We start from the raw sequence: 23,232 nt of genomic DNA on the forward strand, positions 1-23,232 counted from the left end.
ATAAATCAATACTGTTCAAGGCTGAATGTCTCTCAGTTGTTAGCTGTGCAGTCTTCTCAGGGAAGCAAGGTATACCCATTGAGATAAAACTGATGTATTTATGTCAAGTGCTGGGAACATTTGATGAGGGTGCTACTGGTAAATAGAGAAAAAAGTAAAGTTCATCTCTCTGGTATGTCACTTCTCCTGATCACAAAGTTGGAGACTAGATTGAAATCCAGGCCTCCATCTGCCCTATGTGTTTTTAAGGCAACACCTCACATCTACAGTTAACTTCAGAACCAGGTTTTTTCTTCTTCTCATTTTTCTTCTCTTTATTAGAACATGACTTCTGCAGTTCCTGAAAATGCAGGGGTCTAAAGTTTTGTAAGCAATACGAAAGACTGAGAAGGATCCTATTGTTTTCACTACTGAGTGACACGAAAAATTCAGCAACTATGATTAAATCTTGATTAAATCTGTTAGCCAAATTTTGTAATTCCTTGATCATATAGTGAATTATAGAATCAGGGCCATATGTTATCAAAGATCTTTCTGCATATGGTTGGGGCATGACTCTGCTGCAATGTAGGGATTGGGTCACAAGGTTAATGACTTATTTCTGTTGACTGAATATGAATCAGCAGTGTATTTTCTGTTTTCTTCAGAGCACTAGCACAAAGGGATCTGATCTCCTGCTTCTGTTGTTCAGCAGAGTCCATCAAAGTCTGTTGTTACTCTTGTGCTATTGTTCTGCCAAAGCTGGTTAATTAAACTTAACATTAAAGCAAAATCAAACTTTATCTCTAATGCAGCCTTTCTATTTTCTCTGTTAGCCTCAGGACCCAGCCACCTGGCAGGTAGCTATTTACTGTCATCTGAAACTGTTTTCTCCTAAACACTTATAATGATTTCCAAAATAGCATTTCACCACGTCTTTGATTGTATTCTCTTTTGTAATGAGTTTCCTCTTCATGGAAAGCCATGGTAACTTTGGGCTTACAAAATATGCTTGACTCCATTGTGGTTTTTTTTCTTTGGAAGTGTAATTTTTTGCCTTGTTTTCTTGTTATTTGATTGACAAAAAGGACTCTTCTCCTTCAAGGGAATGGGTAGTTCAGAAGATGAATGTATGACTGAAAATTTGAACCTAAGTACAATTAGACCTCAGCAATTAATAAATTGTACTCTTTCCTGTAAAATACATTAAATGCACAGCAAATATGAAGTAAACAATCCCTATGGTGGATGTTATTCATCAAATACTTATGGAACATAGGAAGGTCACTCAGGTTGCTCAGGTGAAGCAATGCTCTTTCCTATTATAAATCAAAGAAGGTTATGTCAGAGGCTGTATTTGACATCAAAAAATTTTGTTAGAGAAACCATGGTCTTCAAAAAGCACAGAAGGAGAAGAAACACAGGATTATGGACTGGGAAATAGAAGTCTTGAGGTGGGATTAGTAGAATGAGTCTGTTATTGGCTTGATTCAAACAGCTGAGCAGCTTGAAGCAATATGGAAGAAATAAAAGTTCATCAAACCATTGCTAAATATGTCTAGAGAAACAGAGGAACTGACAACTGAACACAGTAACCAGGCTGACAAAAAATATTTAAAGCCAGGAATATTTTGGGTTGTTTGGAAATTGAGTGTCATGAAGACACAAGATACAGGGCAGGTTGTTATGCAATTGCTGGAGGTGAGAGAAGGGAAAAATGAACTAAGACTTTTTGTACATAAGCTGATGTGGGAGACCAATCCAGCCCTTCACTTGTGTATCAACATTGAATTGAATCTCTGTTGATACAAATTCCTCTCGGTGCAGAATCTGAGAAAACAAAAATGTCATATTCCTTTTCCCTTAAAATCCCTGAGAAAAACCCAAAAAACATCTAGAATGTGAAAGAATTCTGAAAGAATGTTAAGAGTTAAAAATGCTTCTTGAACCTTCTGCACCACCTGGAAGATAGCTTGAAAACATCCAGGTGGAAGAGTAAGTCCAGGATTATGTGTGCAGAGAGAACAAGCCATGTCAGAACAAAGAAATACACTGTGTCCTTAATCTGAACCTACTTGTTCACCTCGTGCTAGCAACAAACCATGCACAGGCTGAAACAGAACCCACATAATGGAAGCAGATGAAGACCCATATGGCCAGTAATGAAGTTGTTTTCTGTAAGATTAGACATTGTTTAAGTACTAGGCATTTGAAGTGAGACAAAAGAATCTATGCTTAAAAGACCTCACCCATTTCACATGTCTATAAGAAGGCACCAGAAGCAGATACTGAATTACCTGTGGCAATTTTGAGTGTACTTTAATATCATTACAGGATTGAGGTATTTTTTGAATGTAGATGAGATCAAGAGGCTTTGTACTGAACCTTTATAAATCTATATAAAAGGGAGTTGTTTCCAAGACTTTAGTACTTTTGTCCCAGGGTGTTTGTAAACAGCCCCATGAGATGTTTTGAGATGACACCTACCATTTGATGTTGATAAATTCCTCTTAGTGAGCACATTGAAGCAGAGAGAAACCTGGTAGTAAAAGACTGTTGATGGAAAATACAAGCAGTAGTGAGAGGATGGAACTGAAATTATACAGCAGGCTAGAAAAGTCTAAGGCAATTTAAAGGAATTAAGAGGTTATAGTAAAATTGACAAATGACTGGTAGGAGAAGGGAGGGGGGAAGGATTGGAGCTCAAGACAGGGAGAAGATGTGGCATTGTGGAAAGCTGATAATATGTAGCATAATATGCTTGATGAAGCATGATAGAAGAAAAAGCTTTAGTTCTGTGACTTGCTTTAGCTGTGTGGTAAGACTGTAATTTGACTAACTGAATCTGAGGAAGGACAATAAAAATAGAATGATGTGCAAGAGGCATGTGGGAGGAGTACATAGAAAGCTTGGAAAAGGTATAGAGGCAAGGGTGGTGTAGTTCTTGAGGAGGATGTTTTCTGCCACCTCAGGGACACAACCTTAAAAACAGCCTGTGTGCTGCTGGGTCTGTGGATGGAGCTCTGGATATCAGAAAACTTAAAGGGAAGTCTGAGGCAGCATGGGGTGACTGAGCAAAGCTCACAAAGGAACTCGCTGAGAGATCATTATAGCAGTCAGTCATGCTTTGATAAGTCTGCAAAACTTTCAGGAGTCCCTTTGGGATTGCAGGCTTCTTGGTAGTGTCCCCAGGGTCTCAGGCCTGCAGTGAAGAGCCTTCCTAAGCAAAAAAAGGTAGCAGTCCCCTGAGGGTATGTGTTGTTTTCCTTAGCCTCTCCAAGGGCTTGAAGCTATACTAAGGTACTGACTATGGAGCTGAGTATTGTGCCTTTGCAAAAGAAAAGTGATATTCCTTATATTTGCTGTCATGAAAAGCATGTTTTAAAAATTCAGGAGTGTGTCACAAATAGAAGCAGATATCTGGACTGCTTGACTCCATGATCTATTTCAAACACACTTGACAGAGAGGCACAATGTGAGCATTTTCAAGTCTTTCCCCTAATAATTCTTGATGTTGTCACCTTCTTTCTACAGCTGAGGTTGTCAGCTCACATGTTTCAATGAAAATACTATAGATTTATGAAAGTGTTGGGAAAAAATTGATGTGATTCAGTTTAAAAAAAAAAGACAACCAAGAGACTTAAAGCTGTTGGAAATGGGTCTTTGTTAGTTCTGGTGGTCAGGAAACTGTTCGCTGAAGCAATCTATGAAGTTTCCAAATGAAAAGCATGTTATATTAAAAATGGAAGGAAACAAGGAAGTCCTTGCCTATTCATGTGCTGAATCTGGTAGAGATAGGATGTGGAACTGCTGTGTGCATGAACTTGAGGTTACCCATGCTGGGTTAACAGACTGAGATACTGCCAAAATGACAGTTGTCTTCTTTCTCAACCACCTCAACTCTTCATAAACCCAAAAGAAAACTCCTAGAGAGGTGTCATTTTTCAGGCATTCTGCAATTCTCATCTTTTTAACTTTTAGATATTCTGTGGAAGTGTTCTACAGTAGAAAGACTTTAGAAGAGCAGCTGTTGAAGTGCAAAGATAAATCAATCAAAGGTTATGAGGATAAGGTGCTGCCTGCATTTTATGGTACCGTTGTGTATCACCTAAAACTGAGAGGATCTAACTAGGCACAGACATAATCATTTGGATTTACTCTTGTTTGTGGTTTAGCAGATGATGAGGAATCCTGATGGACACAATCTCAAAAGAATCTACTGAAGCCTTGGAATAAAGATGTGTTTGGAGAAACTGGATATGTATTCCATTGTAAGAGTGTTTGGTGTGCAACCAGCTCTTCATTTCAGTTCTGATGAATTGATTTGATCTTTTAAGGATGTTAAACAAAGACCATTGAAAAACATGGAAGCAAAGGATGTGTTTTAATGTAAATAAAGATTGAACTAATAGTTACTAAGTTTCTAAGTTGCTGGAAAATAAGCACAAATATGGGGTTGATATACTTTAGTCTCAGGTTTTGCTGCACTTCAGGTAATTGCCTTTAAATAGTAAATTGGAAAACTAAAAACCAAACCCAGATGTGCATGAGCTCCGCTGTTTTCAGTACTGGCCACCTTGTCTATTAGCAAGATTTTTCTGCACAGATTATAAAAGGGAAAAGTCCTAATTAATTGGAATGCCATAGGACAAATATTTAGTCAAGCTTAAAAGCTGTTGTAAAGAATGACAACAAAAATAAGTCTTCATGGTCATATTTGCAAAGATAATAAGTTCTTTGAAGATGAGTAGGCTATCAGTATACAGCAAGGTTGGTTTGGTTCAAAAAACCTTTAAGCCTGACTTTTGGACAAATTCTAATTTTGGCATAGTTAATTTTTCAAGGGACTTCACTTGCCAAACCTTTAAGAATACAGTTTGCTCTGTTCTGAAAGAACATTTTCAGTGCCATGTTTGCACAATACAGATGTTTGTGTGTGTGTACTCTGTGGAACCAGTTGGGCTGCACCATTTATTTCACTTTTTTTTGTATCTGATGGTGCTCATAAGCTTTCTACAGCTCATTGGTGAGTGTCTTTGTTTATTTAGGCATGACCTTCAAGAGCAAATGTCTGTGAAATGTGATGACCTGCAGCTGCATGACTCATTGTGGATGCTGGGACCTTGAAAGTCAACACAATTTGCAGGAACCTGTCCCATGCTTGTATAACTGTTTTTGACAGGAAACTCATTCTCTAGAACACATGTTAATAGTACAACCCCATCAGTACAAACTGGAACAGATCTTTCTCATTTGAAAAGAAATCCTTTTGATGTATTTCAGGTAGCTAATTAACTGTTTTTCTAGAGAAAACACAGTATCAGTATGGAACACAGTGGATATGTTCAAAATGCCATTCACATTTCTTCAGCCCCAAGTTTTGTGAAAGACCTCATAACTATCATGTGAAGTTGGAAATATTCTTTCTTCTATGAGTTTTCTGCATCAAGGCTTAGCTGGTTTTGTCTTCTCAATCTTCAGATTCTTTCAAAATTGTCTGTAGCATGACTTGCCATATGCAGTTCAAATAGATGCCTTTTCACTAGCTGCCTGTTGTTGTTTCAAAAAGCAGAGTGGGAGAGCAGTATATTTAATTCAATCTGCATACCTAGTAGATTAACCAGGTTTGCCTCCTTAAATAGACAACATTGTGTATTTATATTAATACCAGACTTTCAAATCAAGCAGCTTTTTCAATTGGCTTAAAGTGTTTTGACTTAGTGTGAAATGAACAGGTTAAAGAAATACTTGTTTATTTTCTTAAATTCTACTGTCTCCAAAAAATTACCAAATGTAAGGAGCCATAAATTAGATTCTTGTTAAACCAGCAGCAAGATAGCCATCACTTCTTTGATCTGGTGTGATTTATCATATCAAGAGAGGAGATATCAAATTAGAAAGCTATCAAGAGGTTTATTCATTTCAAAGGGAAGATAGGCAAAGTGGGAGTGAGTCACACATCGTGCCTTACTTTTGCATTTTGATAGTTTTTCACTTCATCAAAAAGTAGCAGATTCTAGATAATGTAATTGTCACAGTCCTTATTTTAGAAATGACTATGTAGTTGAGGATGAGTGCACATTACAAATCCATTTGGGGGAAGACCCAGGAATATGATGCTTTCACTAGCATTAGTGAAAAGGAACGTTCAAATAGGTCATCTGTCTTGAAGAATGCCTTAGACTGGTCAGAGGATCTAGTAATGATATCCAGTGCAAACAACTGCATCTTTGACACTGTTTTACCAATAGGCAAAGATGGGATTGTTTTTTAAACATACTGGATTCTAGGCATTTTTTGTCACCCCAGTGATCAAAAGTTTGATCCATCTGTAGCTCCTTAAGGATTAGATCAAGAAGAAAACAAATACTACAGACTAAAAGCATGTTGAAAGAAAAACCTCACCATACCCAAACCAAGAGGTAATTGAAATATATTGAGTTTAAGTCACATTGAGATTTTGGCCATGGTTTTACCTACTTTGAATAGCTAGATGCTTGCATTTGATCCAGTTCCAATGGTTTGCTGTCATTGCTCTCTGGCCATAGAATTGTGGACTAGCTTATTATGGATGGACTTATGGAGGCCAAACACTCACTCAAATATGAGTTTACTTCAAATTTACATGAAATTGTTCAAGGCTCTGTCTATCTCATCTTGAGTTTGACTTATGAATAATTTTTGCTTGTATTTAATTGAAAACTCTTGTGTTGCAGCTTATGCCTTCTGATCTTGCTTTGCTGAACTACTCATGTTTCACATAATCCTTTTATTGAGAATTCTGAAGCTTTCTCAGAACTTCCTTCACATTCCTATTTGAGTGAGATGTGCTCCTCTTGGGATTCCTAGGTTGACTGTCCAGAGAAACCATTCAGTAGTTGCTTGATAAATAAGAAAAGACAATTTTATCTGTTTTCTTTCTTCTCCAGACTGGGCAGTACTTCAGCAATTCCACATTAGTGGCCTTATTTTTGTACCATCACTCTTAGAGAAGAAAGAACCAAAGGAAATGTAAAAATGGAAACTTAAGTGTTAAGCTCTTACAGCTTACACTAGTCTGAACTGTGAGATAAGCACTTTTTAGCTTTTGAAAGTCTATTAAATGAAGTATAAGCCTGGGAGGCAGTAGCTAGTCACTTTGAAGGCCAATCTTAGAAGTGATGAAAGCCTGTAGTTGCAGAATATTCTGCTGTTCAATAGTGTTCTTGTCTATCTTACTTGTAATAATAAGTTATTGTCTTGTCTATTTTTTGTTTAATAAATCCCCTCACTCTTTTTCAAACCTCTCCTATTTTATCAAGAGCCAGAATTGATAGGTTTATTGTTTGTTACAACCTCATTGTAGTCTTTAGTCATGAAAAAAACCTCAGATTGTGCATAATTAACTGCAAGGCATGGTTCTGAATCCCTTTTCTGATAGAGACTATTCCTGTACTTGAAGTCTCTGAGGATACACAAATCTCTCTTTGTGTGCATTACAAAAGCAGTGACTATCCTGTATTTATCAATATTTTTGACGATTCTTTATTAAGTTAATCTATTTTTTTTCTTCCCTTTCTTAAGCTCTATTTCTGGAAATATATTATCTAATAAAAATTTGTTGTAGTGAGGAAGAAGGGGATGGTCTAGTTCCTTTGACAAAATGCAAAGAGAATTTCTGTTCCTAATTAGAACCTGAAGGTTTCTTCTCATTCTCTAGACAATACAGTAGAAATTATAAAGAAGGCAAGTTGTTGTAACAAGCAGTTGTTCCTGTATGCTTCATACTCACTGTTATACAGATGTAGGGCAGTCAGTGACAATGTCTTCTGTTTTCACAAATGCTGTAGTTAAGAGAATGCTTACATCTTTGTATGTGTAATAGTGATAGAGATGACCTTAAAAATATCCTGCTGAATTTAACTTTCTGTAAAACAGTTACTTTTCATCTGTGTTTGTAGTAGTACTGTTAGGACTGCAGCAGCATTTATGTCCTCCCAAACTATACTTGACCCTTGTAAGCTACAAACATGAGGTGACATTGTTCTAAGGATGCTTTGACCTAAATAAGATCAGAAAGGGTTGAGGACAAAAAGAAAAAATGCATCAGCTGAGTCTTGGAAGTCTTAGAAGAATACCTCATAATAAATAAGTGTGGCTGAGAAAGAAATGCAACATTCTTTTGAAGGGGAAAATCAACCTTTCACAGGGATTTTCCACTGAAAGAGTTGGTCTGCTCTCCTTAGTAACAAACAATAGAACAAGAGGAAACAGCCTCAAGTTGCACTGGGAGGTTCAGGCTGGATATGAGGAGGAATTTCTTTACTGAAAGGGTTGTGAGGCATTGGAAGGGGCTGCCCAGGGATTGCTGGAGTCACTGTCCCTGGAGATATTGGAGACAGGTGGATGTTGCACTGAGGGAAATGGGCTGATGGCTGATAGGGCTGGGACAAAGGCTGGACTTGATCTTAATGGTCTCTTTTGGTCAAAACTCTTCTATGAGTCACACTCCACTCATTCTCCATTCCAATTAGCTCTTATTTTTAAAAATATTTTTCTTATGATGTTCTGTTGATGCTGTTTGGGCTTTAGCATGAGATGAGTGACCTGCAGTCACAGGTGTTCTGCATAGAGGTGAATAACTGAAACTAACTAAATAAATGTGTATCTTTTAATACATCATAATGCTTTCAATCATTTAAGCACTCATGCTGTTCTGAGTGCAAATAGATCTGTAAATGCTTGAAGTTCTAACTGAATAGAAATGGTTTTTTAATAGGGAGCTTTTGATGGACCTGGTTTTGCATAGACTTAACCTGAAACTCAAGGTGTCTGTGTCCTAGTTGCTTGGCAATGCACTTATAAATATACCAGAAAGAAATATCTGCAATTCACCTCATTGAAAATATAGTGCATTGTTTAATGTTTAGATGTAATTGGCTTTTCATGCTGGAAAATATGATTAGAAACTCACGGGGATTATGACTGTGGGAAGTTAATATTCATTGGTGATGGGAGTAAAAAAGCTGGTGCCACAGCAGATATCCTTGAATGCACAATCTTTTCAGAAGTTCAGATTTGTCTTCTCCCTTTGCACGTGGCTTGCATTGTTTCAATGTTGGTTTATCTGTATGCTTGGAAGATAATATTCAAATCAACTTGGAATTCTTGCTCATTGAACAAAAATTTTGACTCTTTGGGCTCAGTTCCTTAGGCAGGGCCAAGGTACCTTGTCATTGTGTGCAACAAGCAATGGTAACAACTTCATTATTGATATGAAAACAGTCCAGTGATTTCTTTATTCAACTCTAAAGGTCCCTTCCAACCCCTACCATTCTGATTCACTTCAAGGTTCCTTGACTTGTGAATTAGAGCTTATACAAAACAAGAAAATGGAAGACTTTTTATCCTGTTAGATTTTTCTAAGACATCACTGCTGTATTAATGTTCTGTTTGTAGACATTGTTCTGCTTTTCCTGGTAGCAAACAAGTTTCAATACTGATATTCTGAAATAAGGTAATGATTCATGATGCTGCACATGTAAAACCACATTCCCATGTTCCCCAGGCCCAAGAAATTCCATATAAATGTGACTCCTGAGAATAAAATCAAATTTTATATGCTTCTGAAAGAGTTACCTTCTAGTTTGACTTAGGAACCCAGCCCTTAGCTTATAATTGCTGGTTTATTCTGATTCACATGAAAATACAAAGAAAAAGCAATCCAGTACTCAAGGGAGGAGATTGATAGATAAATAAAATAGGAGCTGGAGATACTAGGAAAACTGGAGACTTAAGAGTTAGTAGGAGCCTTAGTTATTTGCTTCTAGGGCTTGGCTTTTCAGAGTATTCTACATGAGTCTTTACTGAACTATTCCCACATCTTTTGTTTAGGAAGGATTTATGGGAAAATACTTTTGATCATATTGGATATATGCCTATGAAATGATGGTCTTAGGAAGAGTGAAAAGGCTGGATACTGTCTCAGGAAACAAACACAATCTCAGGCTAAAAACCTCAGATTAATTTATAGTTTCCCTTTCTTCAGTTGCTTTCAAGATGACTGATGCTTCAGAGTAATTAATACTAATATTTTAGTATTTATATTTAGGTTAAATTATATATTCATATACTAGGGTACATATTTGTTTGTTTTTAGTTGCTCAATAGTTCTTGGAAGAAAAAGCTCCTACCAGTAAAGTGCTCTGCAAGCCATCTGAAGGCAATACAGTAAGGTCAGCAGCACTTTAGAGCCTGTTTCACTAAAAGAACAGGGACTGAATTAGGTTTGAAAAATGTCAAATGTCTAATGCTGCTTAATATTGCTTGCTTTGCTTTTTCAGACCATGAAACTGTGATTTTTCTTAAGACTGTGTTGCTTATTAGTACCTGCTCTGTATTTGGTCTGTTGCTTTATGCTTTGTGTAATCAGCATATGAACAGCAACTACTTTGTAGTAAGTTTATGGGAAAATGTAAATGTAGCAGATTACCCACTTAGATTCTGGTCTCAGAAAATATGAGATGATCTCATCTGAAAGGAGAATTTGAGAAGTATTTTTTACTAGTTTTATTCCCCTGCTTGCATGTTCTGATCCATGCCTTATGTTAAAAACAGGTTGTAGCTCCATGTCTAATCTTTATCCATAGTCAGTGGTGTCCTATTTCCTGTGACTTTCCAGACAGTTTTACATACATTTTCAGAGACTTACCTTAGATTAGAATAAACTGCCTGGCAACAAGTGTTCCATTCCTTTTTCTCATAGATGGATTGACTCTTGGCATTATGAACTGTTTCCATGTATAATTTTCAATAGTGCATCCCTGAATATTACTGATGATAAAGATTTCTAATGATAGAAATACCTATTTTAAACATCAAATTGGAAAACAGTTTCTTAAGTGAATTCTCTTTAGTGAAGCTGAAGTGATTCAGTGAAATCAGAGGTGAGAAAATGACTTCATGAGGATTATATGTTTTTCACCTGCTAAACAAGGATGTAGTCAAGTTAGCCTCAAGCCTTTATTTCAGTGATTTGCTACTTCCTAGCAAGATGATAGCTAAGAGCAAAATCCAATCCAGGATCAATCTTATCTAAAGTAAATTTTATGACAGTACATCTGCTTGGATTGCACCTGAAAATCTATCCAGATAGGTTGAACTGACAATTGGTGTCGAGTCCCTCCTAAGTGTGGGTGATCTGTCAGCAGCATGCTAATGTTCAGTTTCAGGCACTTTTACTTCCAACTCTGTAGAAAGGTAGAAGCTGAATATTAAGTTAGAGCTATGAAGACGAATGAACTCATTTTGTTCATGACTTTTTTTCATATTTGTAAAAGGAAAGAGAGAATTATACATTGGTATTTCCCTCCTTTTTTTTTAAGGACAGTTCATTTTCCTCTGCTTTGGCTCTCTAGTCTCAAGTCTATCTACACATAGCAGACACTCAGAACAGGACTTGGGTGTGAACTGTATCCCACTACAAATACCTATATATTTTTGGCCTGTAATGCTATGAGAAACATAATTACTGATAGCACAATATTGTATGGGATCAAAGTATAACTCACATTTCAAGTCAGTTACACAAACAGGGGATGTGACAGGGGATAGGCTGTAATATTTATGATTGTGGGGGAAAAACTGCCTTTATGTGTTGATATTTTTCTACAAGCATGCTTTTATGTTGTATCTTTTTTCAGAGTTCACTTAATTATAAAATTGACCACCCACACATTTGCTGCTAATGCATTTCCTTCCATGATGTAGTTGATTTAGGTCTAGTCAGTGTCATGCATGGATGATACTAATCCCTTTTGGTGTTGTTGCACCTATTTTACAAAGATGATCTCTAGTGGACTGTCTTTTCCCCTTTAAATGTAAATGTAGTTTCTTTTCCTTGGTTCTGCAGTGGTCCCTGCATTTCACTTCTCCCTATAAGGTTCAAAAGCTTTTACTAACTTGTCACTTGCATCAGGTAGCAGCTGGCATTGTCGATGTGTTTTCCCAGATGTGTACAGAAAGGCTGTGGCTAAAATGTGATAGCTCTATGCTCTATTTGCTCTACTTTTACAAAAATAACCCAACACACTCATCCAACCTGAAGGTGCCTAGGCACCTTCAAATAAGATTTCTTTGGTAGTTAAAGGACAGAATAACATATTAGCATTTCAATATAGCACTTGGTGATGCATTTTCTTCTTTAAACTTAATTTACATAGATGATCTTGTTGTTTTTCACTGAAACTAAATTTGTGAAGAGACTGGAGTTCATATTTCAGTGTTGTTGGTGTGTTTACACATTTTGCATAATATACTTGTCTTTTCTTCCATCTGCTGGATATAACAAATGGTTTATTAGCTCAGTTCTGCTCATTTCTTTCTTAAAAATGTTTCAAGGTGTCTGAAAAATGATTCTGAATTTTGTCACAGTCCTTTGAGATCTCTGATTCATTCCACAACAGTCTCAATTCTGAGAGTTCAGTCCATATTTGCACTCCCAAAACTGAGCCAAAGTATCTGTGTATTGTTTGGGAGAACTTTAAAAGGTTTAGGATAGAGCCAAGCATACTGGATACAAAGGATCTGAGGTTCTGACACAATTCCTCTTGAGCTCCCAGTTGCATCCATAGTTTTCAAGAGTTTCAGCATCTTAACTGGGGCTAATGCAGTCTGAGTTCATAAATATCAAAGTAATCTACAACCATATAGTGAATCTGGCCATTCAAACTCAATAAAAGCTGGTATGTATTTATTATGAGGAAAAGTGTCTGCATCTGCAATACACAAATTCAGCAAGAATGACACATAGTGATCCTGTCTCCCAATCTCTTCACTTTCATGTATTTTTCTCCTCCTTAGGTGGGGTGTGTTTTCCTCCTAGGCCCTTCTCTTTTGAGTGAGTTATGCCAATTAACTTTATGAGCATTCTTAAGGGATTTTTGACTTGTATTTGTTTCCCCAGCTAACTTCATAGTGCTATGAGCCACTCTTCAAAGCTTATGAACACTGATAGTTCCTTGTAGAACGGGAAAACAGCTGGAGAATTTTACACCCTTTGAAAATGTGGCTGTGTTTATCTCTTCTGTTTGATCAGCAGGCTTCTTATAACAGGATTACACTGATATTCACTGGTGGCATTAGTTTACCTCTGAACACAGCATAACTCAATTAGCCAAATTTCACTTCCCTAGGCTTGCCTGCCTGCTTTCTCTGTGGATCAAACTCTTCTCATGGAGTGAGAGCACTAAAAAGCTGAGCTAGCTACATCTCCACAGCAGTTTCATTCAGGGTTTGATTATGATTCACAGGACTTGGCAAAATGAAAACCCAACAAACAAATGAGCTTTTCCTGAAACTCTGGTCCCCTGAGTGACTTCTTTGACCTCTTACAAAGAGGGTGCAGAGATAAAGGAGAACTCAGACTGACTACAAATTCAAAATCTGAATTATATGTAAATAGCTTAAAAAAATTCTGCTGTCTCTTTTCCTTCTGAGAATTAACCCACTACATAAAGGATGTGGATATACTCATTTTTGCATCAAGAAGGCCAATCCTGAATAAAAAAAATCATTTAATACTACTATTTTTCTCTTTTTTTTTTTTCCAGCCATAGTTGGGCAAATCCTTATTGCTCTCTAGATTTAGAGAGTTATCCTCAGATATTCTTAGACACAGATGCAACACATTTGCCAAAAAGCCTATTTAAAAATCTCTATTTCTTGAGTTGCTCCAGTTTCCTACCTGTAGGCTAGAGACTACTTCTGGGGCTGACTGTATGCTGGTTTGCTCACTATAGATGGAGGGAACTTCTGCAACATCAAAATGCAACTTTTGGCCAACTTTGTAACAACCACAACAAAGTTGTAGATCAGAAATGCATCCTCTGAATCTTCTGAGGCTTCTTTCAGTGCAGAACTCCATTGGGGGAAGTACAGAATTACGTAATGCAATGCTCAGGGTGACAAAGGTAGCAAAACAACTCTTGTGTGAGGCTGTCTGGTGTTGCAGAGATGTCTGTTTTCTCTAGCAATCCCTTGGACTGGAGGAGGGACAAATTCTGTTACTTTTCCAATGCTAGCTAGGTAAAGGTATACCTTCTTACCACAGTGCCTTCCCTTTTGCTTGGAATTTCATCCTTCTCAGCATGCCAAGTGTGTCCTACTGGGAGTGTGAGCATATCATGGGAATTGCAAAATAAGAAGGGAAGCATTAGGGTCTCCAGACCCTTGTAAGGCCCAGGCAGATCTTGATCTCAGATGGCTTCACTCTGTCTTATGTGAAATTGCTCATGAGCAGTGTATATAAAAAAAAAATGAGTAAAAGTTGAAGCTTTCTTCCTCATTTCCCCCCATTTCTCTTTCTCCCCTGATCTAAGATGAAGTATCAGCAAAGAGAATGATGGTAGCCTTAGGCAAAGTGCTGTGGAGATGAGACTGTAAAGGAAGAAAAGAGAAGGCTGAAAACTTTCAGCACAGTCTGTCAGCCTTGGGCACTGAATATGAACCTAGCAGGTCTGGAATGACTTCATCACTGACTAATGGTTTTGTTCTTCTCTGCAAGTCTTTTCTAATATCCACTACAAATGAAGTTAATAGTTAAATAAGCATATAGTGCAAGGGAATGTGCTTTTTGATATCTCCTGTGTAGATGTGCTGCCTGTATTTTATTGTGGATCACTTGCTTATACTGTACTATAATGCTGGACAGGTTCAGCATAGCTATTGAACAGTGGCCATATGGGAGCTGATATAACTCAACTGTTAGATACATTTTTCTTTGTAAAGAGATTGTATAATGCAGGCAAGCCTCAGGGTGAGCTATGAAAGAATTAGAAGTGAATAAAGTAAGAAGTATTTCAAACTAATGCTATTGTAAGAAAATAATTATGTCTGGTATTGTTTAGCTTAGTCTGCTGCCTAAAACTGTACTGCATCAAAATGCTGCAATACAAGTATATCAAACAATACTGCCTTTGAAATAAGCTTTCTTTGAAGCTTCCAGACCATATCCACTAGTATGTTTCTTCCATTTATACTGATGTGAAGTGAGTTATAGGCAAAACATTTATTGCAGTACAGTAGGAGGGGATGTCTGTGGGTTAGTGTTTGCTTAAACAGGGACAATTTTGCTTAATAGATTTATTAGCATATCAGTAAGACCATAAATGGAACCCAGTTATTACCTGATGATGTGCAGAAAGTAAAAATACACTGAGAATTTCTGAAAGGGTTCTTTCAGGTTTAAATTTACCTAAAAGGTGAGTCAGGGTATTTGTTTTGTGTTTGCATTTTCCCTTGGACATGGTGCTGTGGAATTTCAATATGGACTTTCTGAAAAACTTTCCTCCTTTGTGCCACATGCACATACCCCTACTGTAGTCTATTACCTGATTACCTCTGCAGTACCTCTTTTCTGCTTTTAGTGCACCTGTAGTAGACAGTAGACAGAGTTCATTCCTTAGCAGATAGAGTACACCCTTAGTAAGTTTGCAGATGACACCAAGCTGGGGGGAAGTGTCAGTCTGCCTGAGGGTAGGGAAGCTTTACAGGAAGATCCAGATTGGCCTTGACCCAGCCATCCAGCCTATGCCATCAGTTTCAATAGGGCTAAGTGCCAGATTCTGCCCTTAGGCCACAACAACCCCCAGCAGTGCTACAGGCTTGGGGAGGAGTGGCTGGGAAGCTGCCAGGCACAGAGTGACCTGGGGGTGTTGGTTAACAGTGGCTGAACATGAGCCAGCAGCATGCCCAGGGGTCCAAGAAGGCCAAGGGTATCCTGGCATTGGAGCAGGGAGGTTGATCATTGCCCTGGATTGGGCTTTGGTGACACCACATCTCCAATACTGTGTCCAGTCTTGGGCCCCTCTCTCCAAGAAAGATATTGAGATACTGGAGAAGATCCAGAAACTGGTACCAAGCTAGTAAAGGATTTGGAGCATGTCTTATGAGGAAGGGCTGAGGGATCTGGGGCTGTTGAGCCTAGAGAAAAGAAGGATCGGGGGAGACCTTCTCCCTCTCTACAATTACTTGAAAGGAAGCTGCAGCAAAGTGGGTGTCAGTCCATTCTCCCTATTAACAAGCACTAGAACAAGAGGAAACAACCTCAGGTTGTGCCAGAGGAGGTTCAGGTGGGATATAAGGAGGAATTTCTTTCCTGAAAGGGTTGTCAGGCATTGGAAGGGGCTGCCCAGCGAGGTGCTGGTGTCACCATCCCTGGAAGGGTTTCAGAGCTGGGTGGATGTTGCATTGAGGGCAGTGGGCTGGAGGGTGATGGGGCTGGGACAGAAGCTGCACCCCATGAGCTTAAAGATCTCTTCCAGCTGAAACCATTCTGTGATTCTAAGTACATCTGTCCAAACAAGATATCAAGAAAGCTGGGTAATAAAAGGAATAGATAGTTATGCATAGGTAAAGAGATAGTTAATGTGCCATACAGTAAACGTGTAAGATGTAAGTACATCAGTTCTGCTTATTATCGTTTCTTTATATTTGCAAGTGGTTTTATTGGAATAGGGTAGGGAAAACTGTATTTTGTACAGTGATAACATGATCTGGTAGATTCTCAAATGCAATACATGTGCAAGTCAGAAGTGCTTGAAATAGTTTCAACTACTTTTTAGAATTACATCAAGGAGAAGAGCATAAAGGAAATTGCCCATAGTCACTGCACTTATTAGAAAACATCTCAGAAACCTCCCCAGTGAAATGCAAATGAGATTCCTAAGTCAACATAGGAGATGCAATGGAACTAGCTCTAAGGAGATGTACTTCCTAGAGACATCTTGACATGCCAGAGTTAATGTCCCACTTAGAACTTGTGTCATTATAAATTCACAAATCTCAGTTCTATTGTATGTTATGAATTTGTAAATTGAAACAATGAACTCTTTAATTTAAAGCAGCAAAACCATATAACAAAGCAAACCTTTACAGGGCTGGCAACTGGCATCTGAATGTTGAGACAAATAGAAGTACTATATATTTTTTCTGTCCAAGGAAAGAACAAACTGTTTTTAACATACTTTTGGTTAATAATATCTAGATATTATGTTGGTTTCCAATTTCCATGGCAGGCAACTGCCAGAGATGTCACATGAGGATTATAACTGGGGTTCTACAGTAGGCTCAGACAAAATGTTAACAAAGCACTTTTATGGCTCAGTCCCTTTTCTTTCTTAGCAAGAGATAGTAGCCTTTCTCTGCCTAACAAGATTTAAGAGTCAGCTGCTGCTATCAAGGTCCAAGCTAGTTAGTAGAACAACATTTTTGCTTTCATTCTCAGGTAGACTAGTCTCCAGGTGACACATTGACAACAGACATATATTAAAACATGGGGTTTTTTCTGAAGCTAGATTTGGGATAAGTGCAAGTCGTGTTCATAGAGTGTGTGAGCTTTCTTTCTAATTGTTTACTCACCATATCTGAAGGAATTGTAGAGAAGGATTTCTAGTATTTTTACCAAATTCTTGATCCATTAGTAAATACTTGGAGGAAATAATGAGGTAAAGAGATTTTCTTCTCTCTGTACTTGTGGCAAAGACTTGACAATTGTAGTAATTTCAAGTATAGAAATAGAAGTGCCAGTATCTTTAGATACTAATCAGCAGATGTTCTGTAAATTTTAGGCTAGAATACAGGAGAAACAGGTTCACATTGATAATGTGTGTCGCACCAAGGGCTAGAACCAAATTTAGGCTACATTAAATCATGATTGATTGCAGTGAAAGGTCATAAAGCTTAGACCTTATTCATTTTTTTTGACTGTGTCATGGTTTAAACCCAGCTGCCAAAGAAGCACCACACAGGAGTTTGCTCCCAGTTGCTTATAAAATAAAGATCATAGAATGATTGGGGTTGGAAGGGAACTTTAGTCCAATCCCCCTGCAGAGGCAGGGTCACCTAGATCAAGTCGCATAGGAACATGTCCAGGAGGGTCTTGAAGAGCTCCAAGGAAGGAGCCTCCACAGCCCCTCTGGGCAGCCTGTGCCAGGGCTCCCTCACCTCACAGTGACATAGTTTTTTTCTTGTTTAAGTGGAATGTTTTGTGTTCCAGCTTCATCCCATCACCCCTTGTCCTGTTACTATCTACCACAGAAAAGAGGGATGTCCCAAACTCCTGACACCCACCCTTTGAGTATTTATAAATGTTAATAAGATCTCCTCTCAGTCTCCTCTTCTCCAGATTAACAGCCCCAGTTCCTGCAGCCTTTCCTCATATGAAAGATGTTCTATACCCCTGAGCATCTTGGTGGCCCTGCACTGGCCTCTCTCCAGCAGTTCCCTGTCCCTCTTGAGCTGAGGAGCCCAGAACTGGACACAGGACTCCAGACGAGGCCTCAGCAGGGCAGAGTAGAGAGGGAGGAGAATCTCCCTTGATCTGCTGGCCACACTCTTCTTGATGCATCCCAGGATTACTGGCTCATACTTAGTTTACTATCAATCAGGACTCCCAGGTCTCTCTCTGCAGAGCTGCTCTTCAGCAATTTGCCTCCCAGCCTGTCCTGGTGCATGGGGTTGTTCCTTCCCAGATGCAGGAATTGCCTTAAGAGAGAACTTCCAACCCAGCTCTAGGTGCAATATCAGACAAAGGCTCTGGTCTCTGGGCACCATCTTAAAACAGATTTGATACTACTGATGGAAAACCAGAACACAGGATTTACAGTTCTTTTGTTCAGGGAAACAGCAGTATAGTAGACTTTCTCTGTGAGTAGTAGTGTCTTTTGTGGATTATAATATCTGATTAAAACATCTATTGCCTAAAGAGTGAGGAGATAGTATTTATTTTATTACCCACAGATTTGATGTCAATTAGATTATCTTCAGCTCAATGACACATCTCTAAAGTAAACCATGTAAAGGAACTTCAGTCTCCTTAAAAATCATTTGCATGGTGAAACCTTATGAAGTGGCTATTTAAACTAACTGAACATCAGCTTAAATTTTCAGTCAAAATGTTGCACCTGAGATGAGATTAACTCTGCTTTCTTTTAGGTGAATTATTTCTGTGCATGTTAGCACCAAATACAGGTGTTTACTAAACTAAGTTAAGACAAGGATAGGGCACCTCTTTGATAGTAGTATATATGTTATGAATGAAATGCCCACATACAGTTACTCAAATGTAGGTCTCTGTTTCTGAAACCAAAACTTTTCTGGCTAAAGAAAAAAATCTTTTAAGTGTATTTTGATAAACTAATACCTTTGTACAAGGGGCTTTGAATGGACAAGATTTCCTCCTGAAAATATTATCTTACTGTGATATTTTTGAGTTATATTTTTTCTTTCCTGAAAGATCAGCTGAACTTGGAGCTCAGGATTTAATTTTGCTCCTTGGCAGGGATGCACTTTTGCCTGATTACTGGTAGCAATTACCTAGTTTCAAGACATTCTGGAGTTGAAGGGCATTAAACACATTATATACTTCAGTATATGTATAGATCAGTACAGCTCACCTTCTGGAACAATGTCACCTTGGTTACAAGAAATAGCTTGTGCAGATGAATTCTGAATGTTCAGAAGTCAGGTCAACAAGGAAGACTAACAAATCCTCTGAAATCTGGGACTAAATGTGTATTTTAAAGTGTGTGCAAGTACAAATTAATATAATCATTCTCATGGCACATTTAGTTTGATTTTTGTCTTGGAGAGGTGAGTTCGGTCAATTTGTGTTATAAAAGACAATGTTAAAGTGAAGGGCAAATGCAGGCTCCTAAGGAGAAGTAAAATACAGTGCTGAAGAATGTTTCATCTTGAATGTCTCTTCAACCCTTTTGTCTAGCAGCAGTGAAGCTGGGAAGCTTATAAGTGAATGTAGATGCAGTGAATTCCTTATGGCAGGAATCCTGCTTGTTTCTGTAAAATATTCTGCATAGGCAGTCTGTACTATCTAAATAGCAATAGAGCCAGTAGATGATCTAGAAAACACTCTTATTTTGAGTAAGAATCTATCAAGAGACTAATGAAAATAGGCAGAAAATGGTGTGTCAACTGAGAGAGTTTCTGATGTATGACTGTCAAATGAGGAACCTGCCAAGCCATTTCAGTGTCAGAGAAGTGATAAGGGACACTTGGAGAGGCAGTCTTGCTTTTAAGAATAGGAGCAGTGCCACAGCAGTCTTAGGACTGCAGAGCTTACTGCATGTCAGTAAGTGAAGGAGGCTTGTACACCTAAGAGCTGTTGAACTGCTGTGTGGGAGAGAGATATGGGCATAGCAGAAAAATCCTATCAAAAGCAACATATCCCTGCTCTTTGGAGAGGTATATAGATCAAATCATCAAGCCATCTGACTTGTAGCATGAAATATGGGATCAGAAACTGACCTTCTTCCTCATTTGGACCATACTCCAATTTCATAATGAATTTCATCTGTGGAAAGAGAAAAGAGGAGGCAGAAGGAGCCTTAATCCTTTGGGTGTGTACCCTGATTATCAAAGTTCTTACTTTTTAATCAGAGGAACCTTGTATCCTCTGATTAAAAAGTATCTCTGAAAAGCCAAAGATAAGACAGGCCAGGGATTGATGTTCTGCTTGTTATAGGTCAGAAACTGTAGGGCTGTAGCTTTCTCATGGATTTGATGCAGACAGCAGTGCTGTGAATTTTGACTTTATAGACTCAAACATCTCATCTGTCAGTGGAAGTGGGTTTGAACTGGTGCCATTTAAACTTTCTTTTGTGCTCCTAGGATACTGGGAAATCTCCTGTGCTCATGAGACCTTTATTTTGTTTTTTTTTAGTGTTTCAAATAATAAATAATGCAAAAAAAAGTCAGTGTTTTCTGAAGCTGTCACAGTGCAGTAACTGTGTACAGGTCTGAAAAAGGACATGTAATAAAACACTGGCTTTACTGATGGTACACACACATGAGAATTGCTAATTGAAATTCATTTAACTCAGAAGGGCCCCAGAGCACCAACTGCAAAATCAAGCAAATGGAGTATTGAATTGTAACAAATAGGGAAGTATTTCAATGTTGGAAGTTGGACCTTGTGGAAGCAGGTGGCTCAGTGCAGACTGAATAACTAATCAAGAGAAGATTTAATCTTCAAGGGCTGTTTTGCTTTAGAGCTTTTCCTGTGTAAGCACTTTTTGGTTGACCTCAAAGCACTGTATCCTTCTGAAATAATGGCTATTTGCAGGGCATTGTATTCCCAGGTGACTGGTGCCATCACAAATTAACAAATCATGTATATTTGCTTCTGTTACAGTAGCAAGACTCTTCCTTAAAAAGACAAGAAGTCTCCTACCAATGTGCTGAAAGGGCTGTGTAGGAGAGAAGATGAGGTGGTGAGTAACTAAAAAAAATGACAAAGGTAGTATGGATGCTAAAAATGTGCTCATAACCTTGACATCTGTCCTTGTCAGCAGCAGTGGGAGTCTTGTTTGTGTTGATAACTATATGAATTTTGAGGAATGGGAAACAAAAGAGAAAAATGCAAGTTTGGGTGCAATGTCACCTGGTAGTGTGCTACAATTTCCAACGAGCTGCAAGAAACTGATTTCAATTTTGGGGTCTTTGAGAGCTAAACTTCAGTCTGTGGGTTTCAAAGTACCTCCTAACAGCAATGTGTAATGCTTTGTCAGGTAATATTGCTGTCAGCTTCTCCTTTGTTTTGAGCTGACAGTAACAGAACAGATGGAAGCAGAGAAATGAAGAGAAGGATGTTTATAGGATCACTTCATGTCAAAAAGGTCAGAAGTACTTAGCCCAATAGAAGTTAAAAATGCATCAAGGTTAGTTCAGTGGAAGGCAACACACTTAACTTGCTTGGGCAGAAGCAAATCTGGACTCAAAGATCTGTTATTTTACAGATGTACAAAACTTGCATTGCCAACAAAATGTAGCTATGAATTGTGAATTCAGACACCAAGTTAAACAATGAAATGATGCAAGCTTTATTCTAAAACACCTCAGATATCCAATATAGACTCAAATAGATGGAATCACACTTGTATTGGAGGGTAATAACAGGATGAAACCCTAATTTAAGATGCTTTTAGTGATCTTAGCCAAAATCATTGCATAAGTGCTAAAATTAACATTTTTGAAGGCAATTTGATTTTTTTCTTTCCTTTTACATGACCTTTTACTTTTCAATCAGTATGACATTTTTTTGTGTGAGAGGAATAAAGCCTGAGCAATCTAGTTGTAGAAGTTACTGTCAGGAATATAGTTGATAGTTTGCCTGAACTCTCTGGATTATAGGTGACAAAGCTATGCATTATTTTCTGATGACAGAATGGTTTAGTGGCCTCCCTGCTTGGAAGCAGTCTTGGAATAGATAAAGAATGAGATGTAATGATAATAGCCATTAGCAGTGTCTCAAGAAGTGAATGGTATCATATGGACAGTACAGACAAGAGAAGAGGGTTCAGCACTGGGGAAGTTACACTACCCAAAGCTGAAGATGTAGCCATGGCTCTGAGTGACAGTGACAGTCTCCCTTTCCTCCAGGTGAGAGAAGCTTATAGGCTGCATGGCAGAGAGCGTGATGAATCTTCTGAGGGGATCTGAACAGTGGGAGAGTAGTTAGTGTGTAGGAGGGAATGACTTCAGGGCATTGCATCTCCACAGCACTCCCAAACATGATACTCGGCCTTAATGTACAGTTGAACCCCTATAACTATTTCAGAAGAGAAGCTTATTAATTGTAATTTTGTAGCTGATTTTTTTTCTATCTACAAGCCTTCTACCTCACTGAGAAGGATATAATTATGTTGGTAAAAATAGCAGCACTCTAAATCTTTCTCTTTGAAACAATTTATTTCAAACAGCTATTTTAATTACCATTTTAACACAGATGCAAAAAAGCCAAGTTTTCTCAACTTTGTTAACCAAAGCCAGCCTGTCATTATGCTAAGCATTATGTAATGTTAAGAAAATAGAGTTGATGCCTACACATCTTATGCTAACTGATGCACTCGATAGAAATACTAATACCAAATTACAAAAGCAAATAATTGCAGAACAAACAGTAAAACATTAATTCCCACGTTGCTCTTTGTTAGCACAGCAACACAAGTATTTGTGGAGCTGCAGAGTGTTTCAAATGCCAGTGCTTATCTACAGCAATATGAACAGATAGGCAAGTGCTAGAAAACAGAGCTGGACCAATGAATCCACCCAGCTAACCAGGAGCATGATCAGCCTGTTATCAGGGTTATCTGCAGATACACACTGGTGCAACCCAGACTACGTACTGCAGCTTAGAAGTGAAACACTGATGTTTCACTATGATTTTTGTATTGGAATGTAATTTTAATCTTTTGCTGT

This window comes from Colius striatus, chromosome 13 (assembly GCF_028858725.1).
Source record: "Colius striatus isolate bColStr4 chromosome 13, bColStr4.1.hap1, whole genome shotgun sequence".
Lineage (NCBI taxonomy): Eukaryota > Metazoa > Chordata > Aves > Coliiformes > Coliidae > Colius > Colius striatus.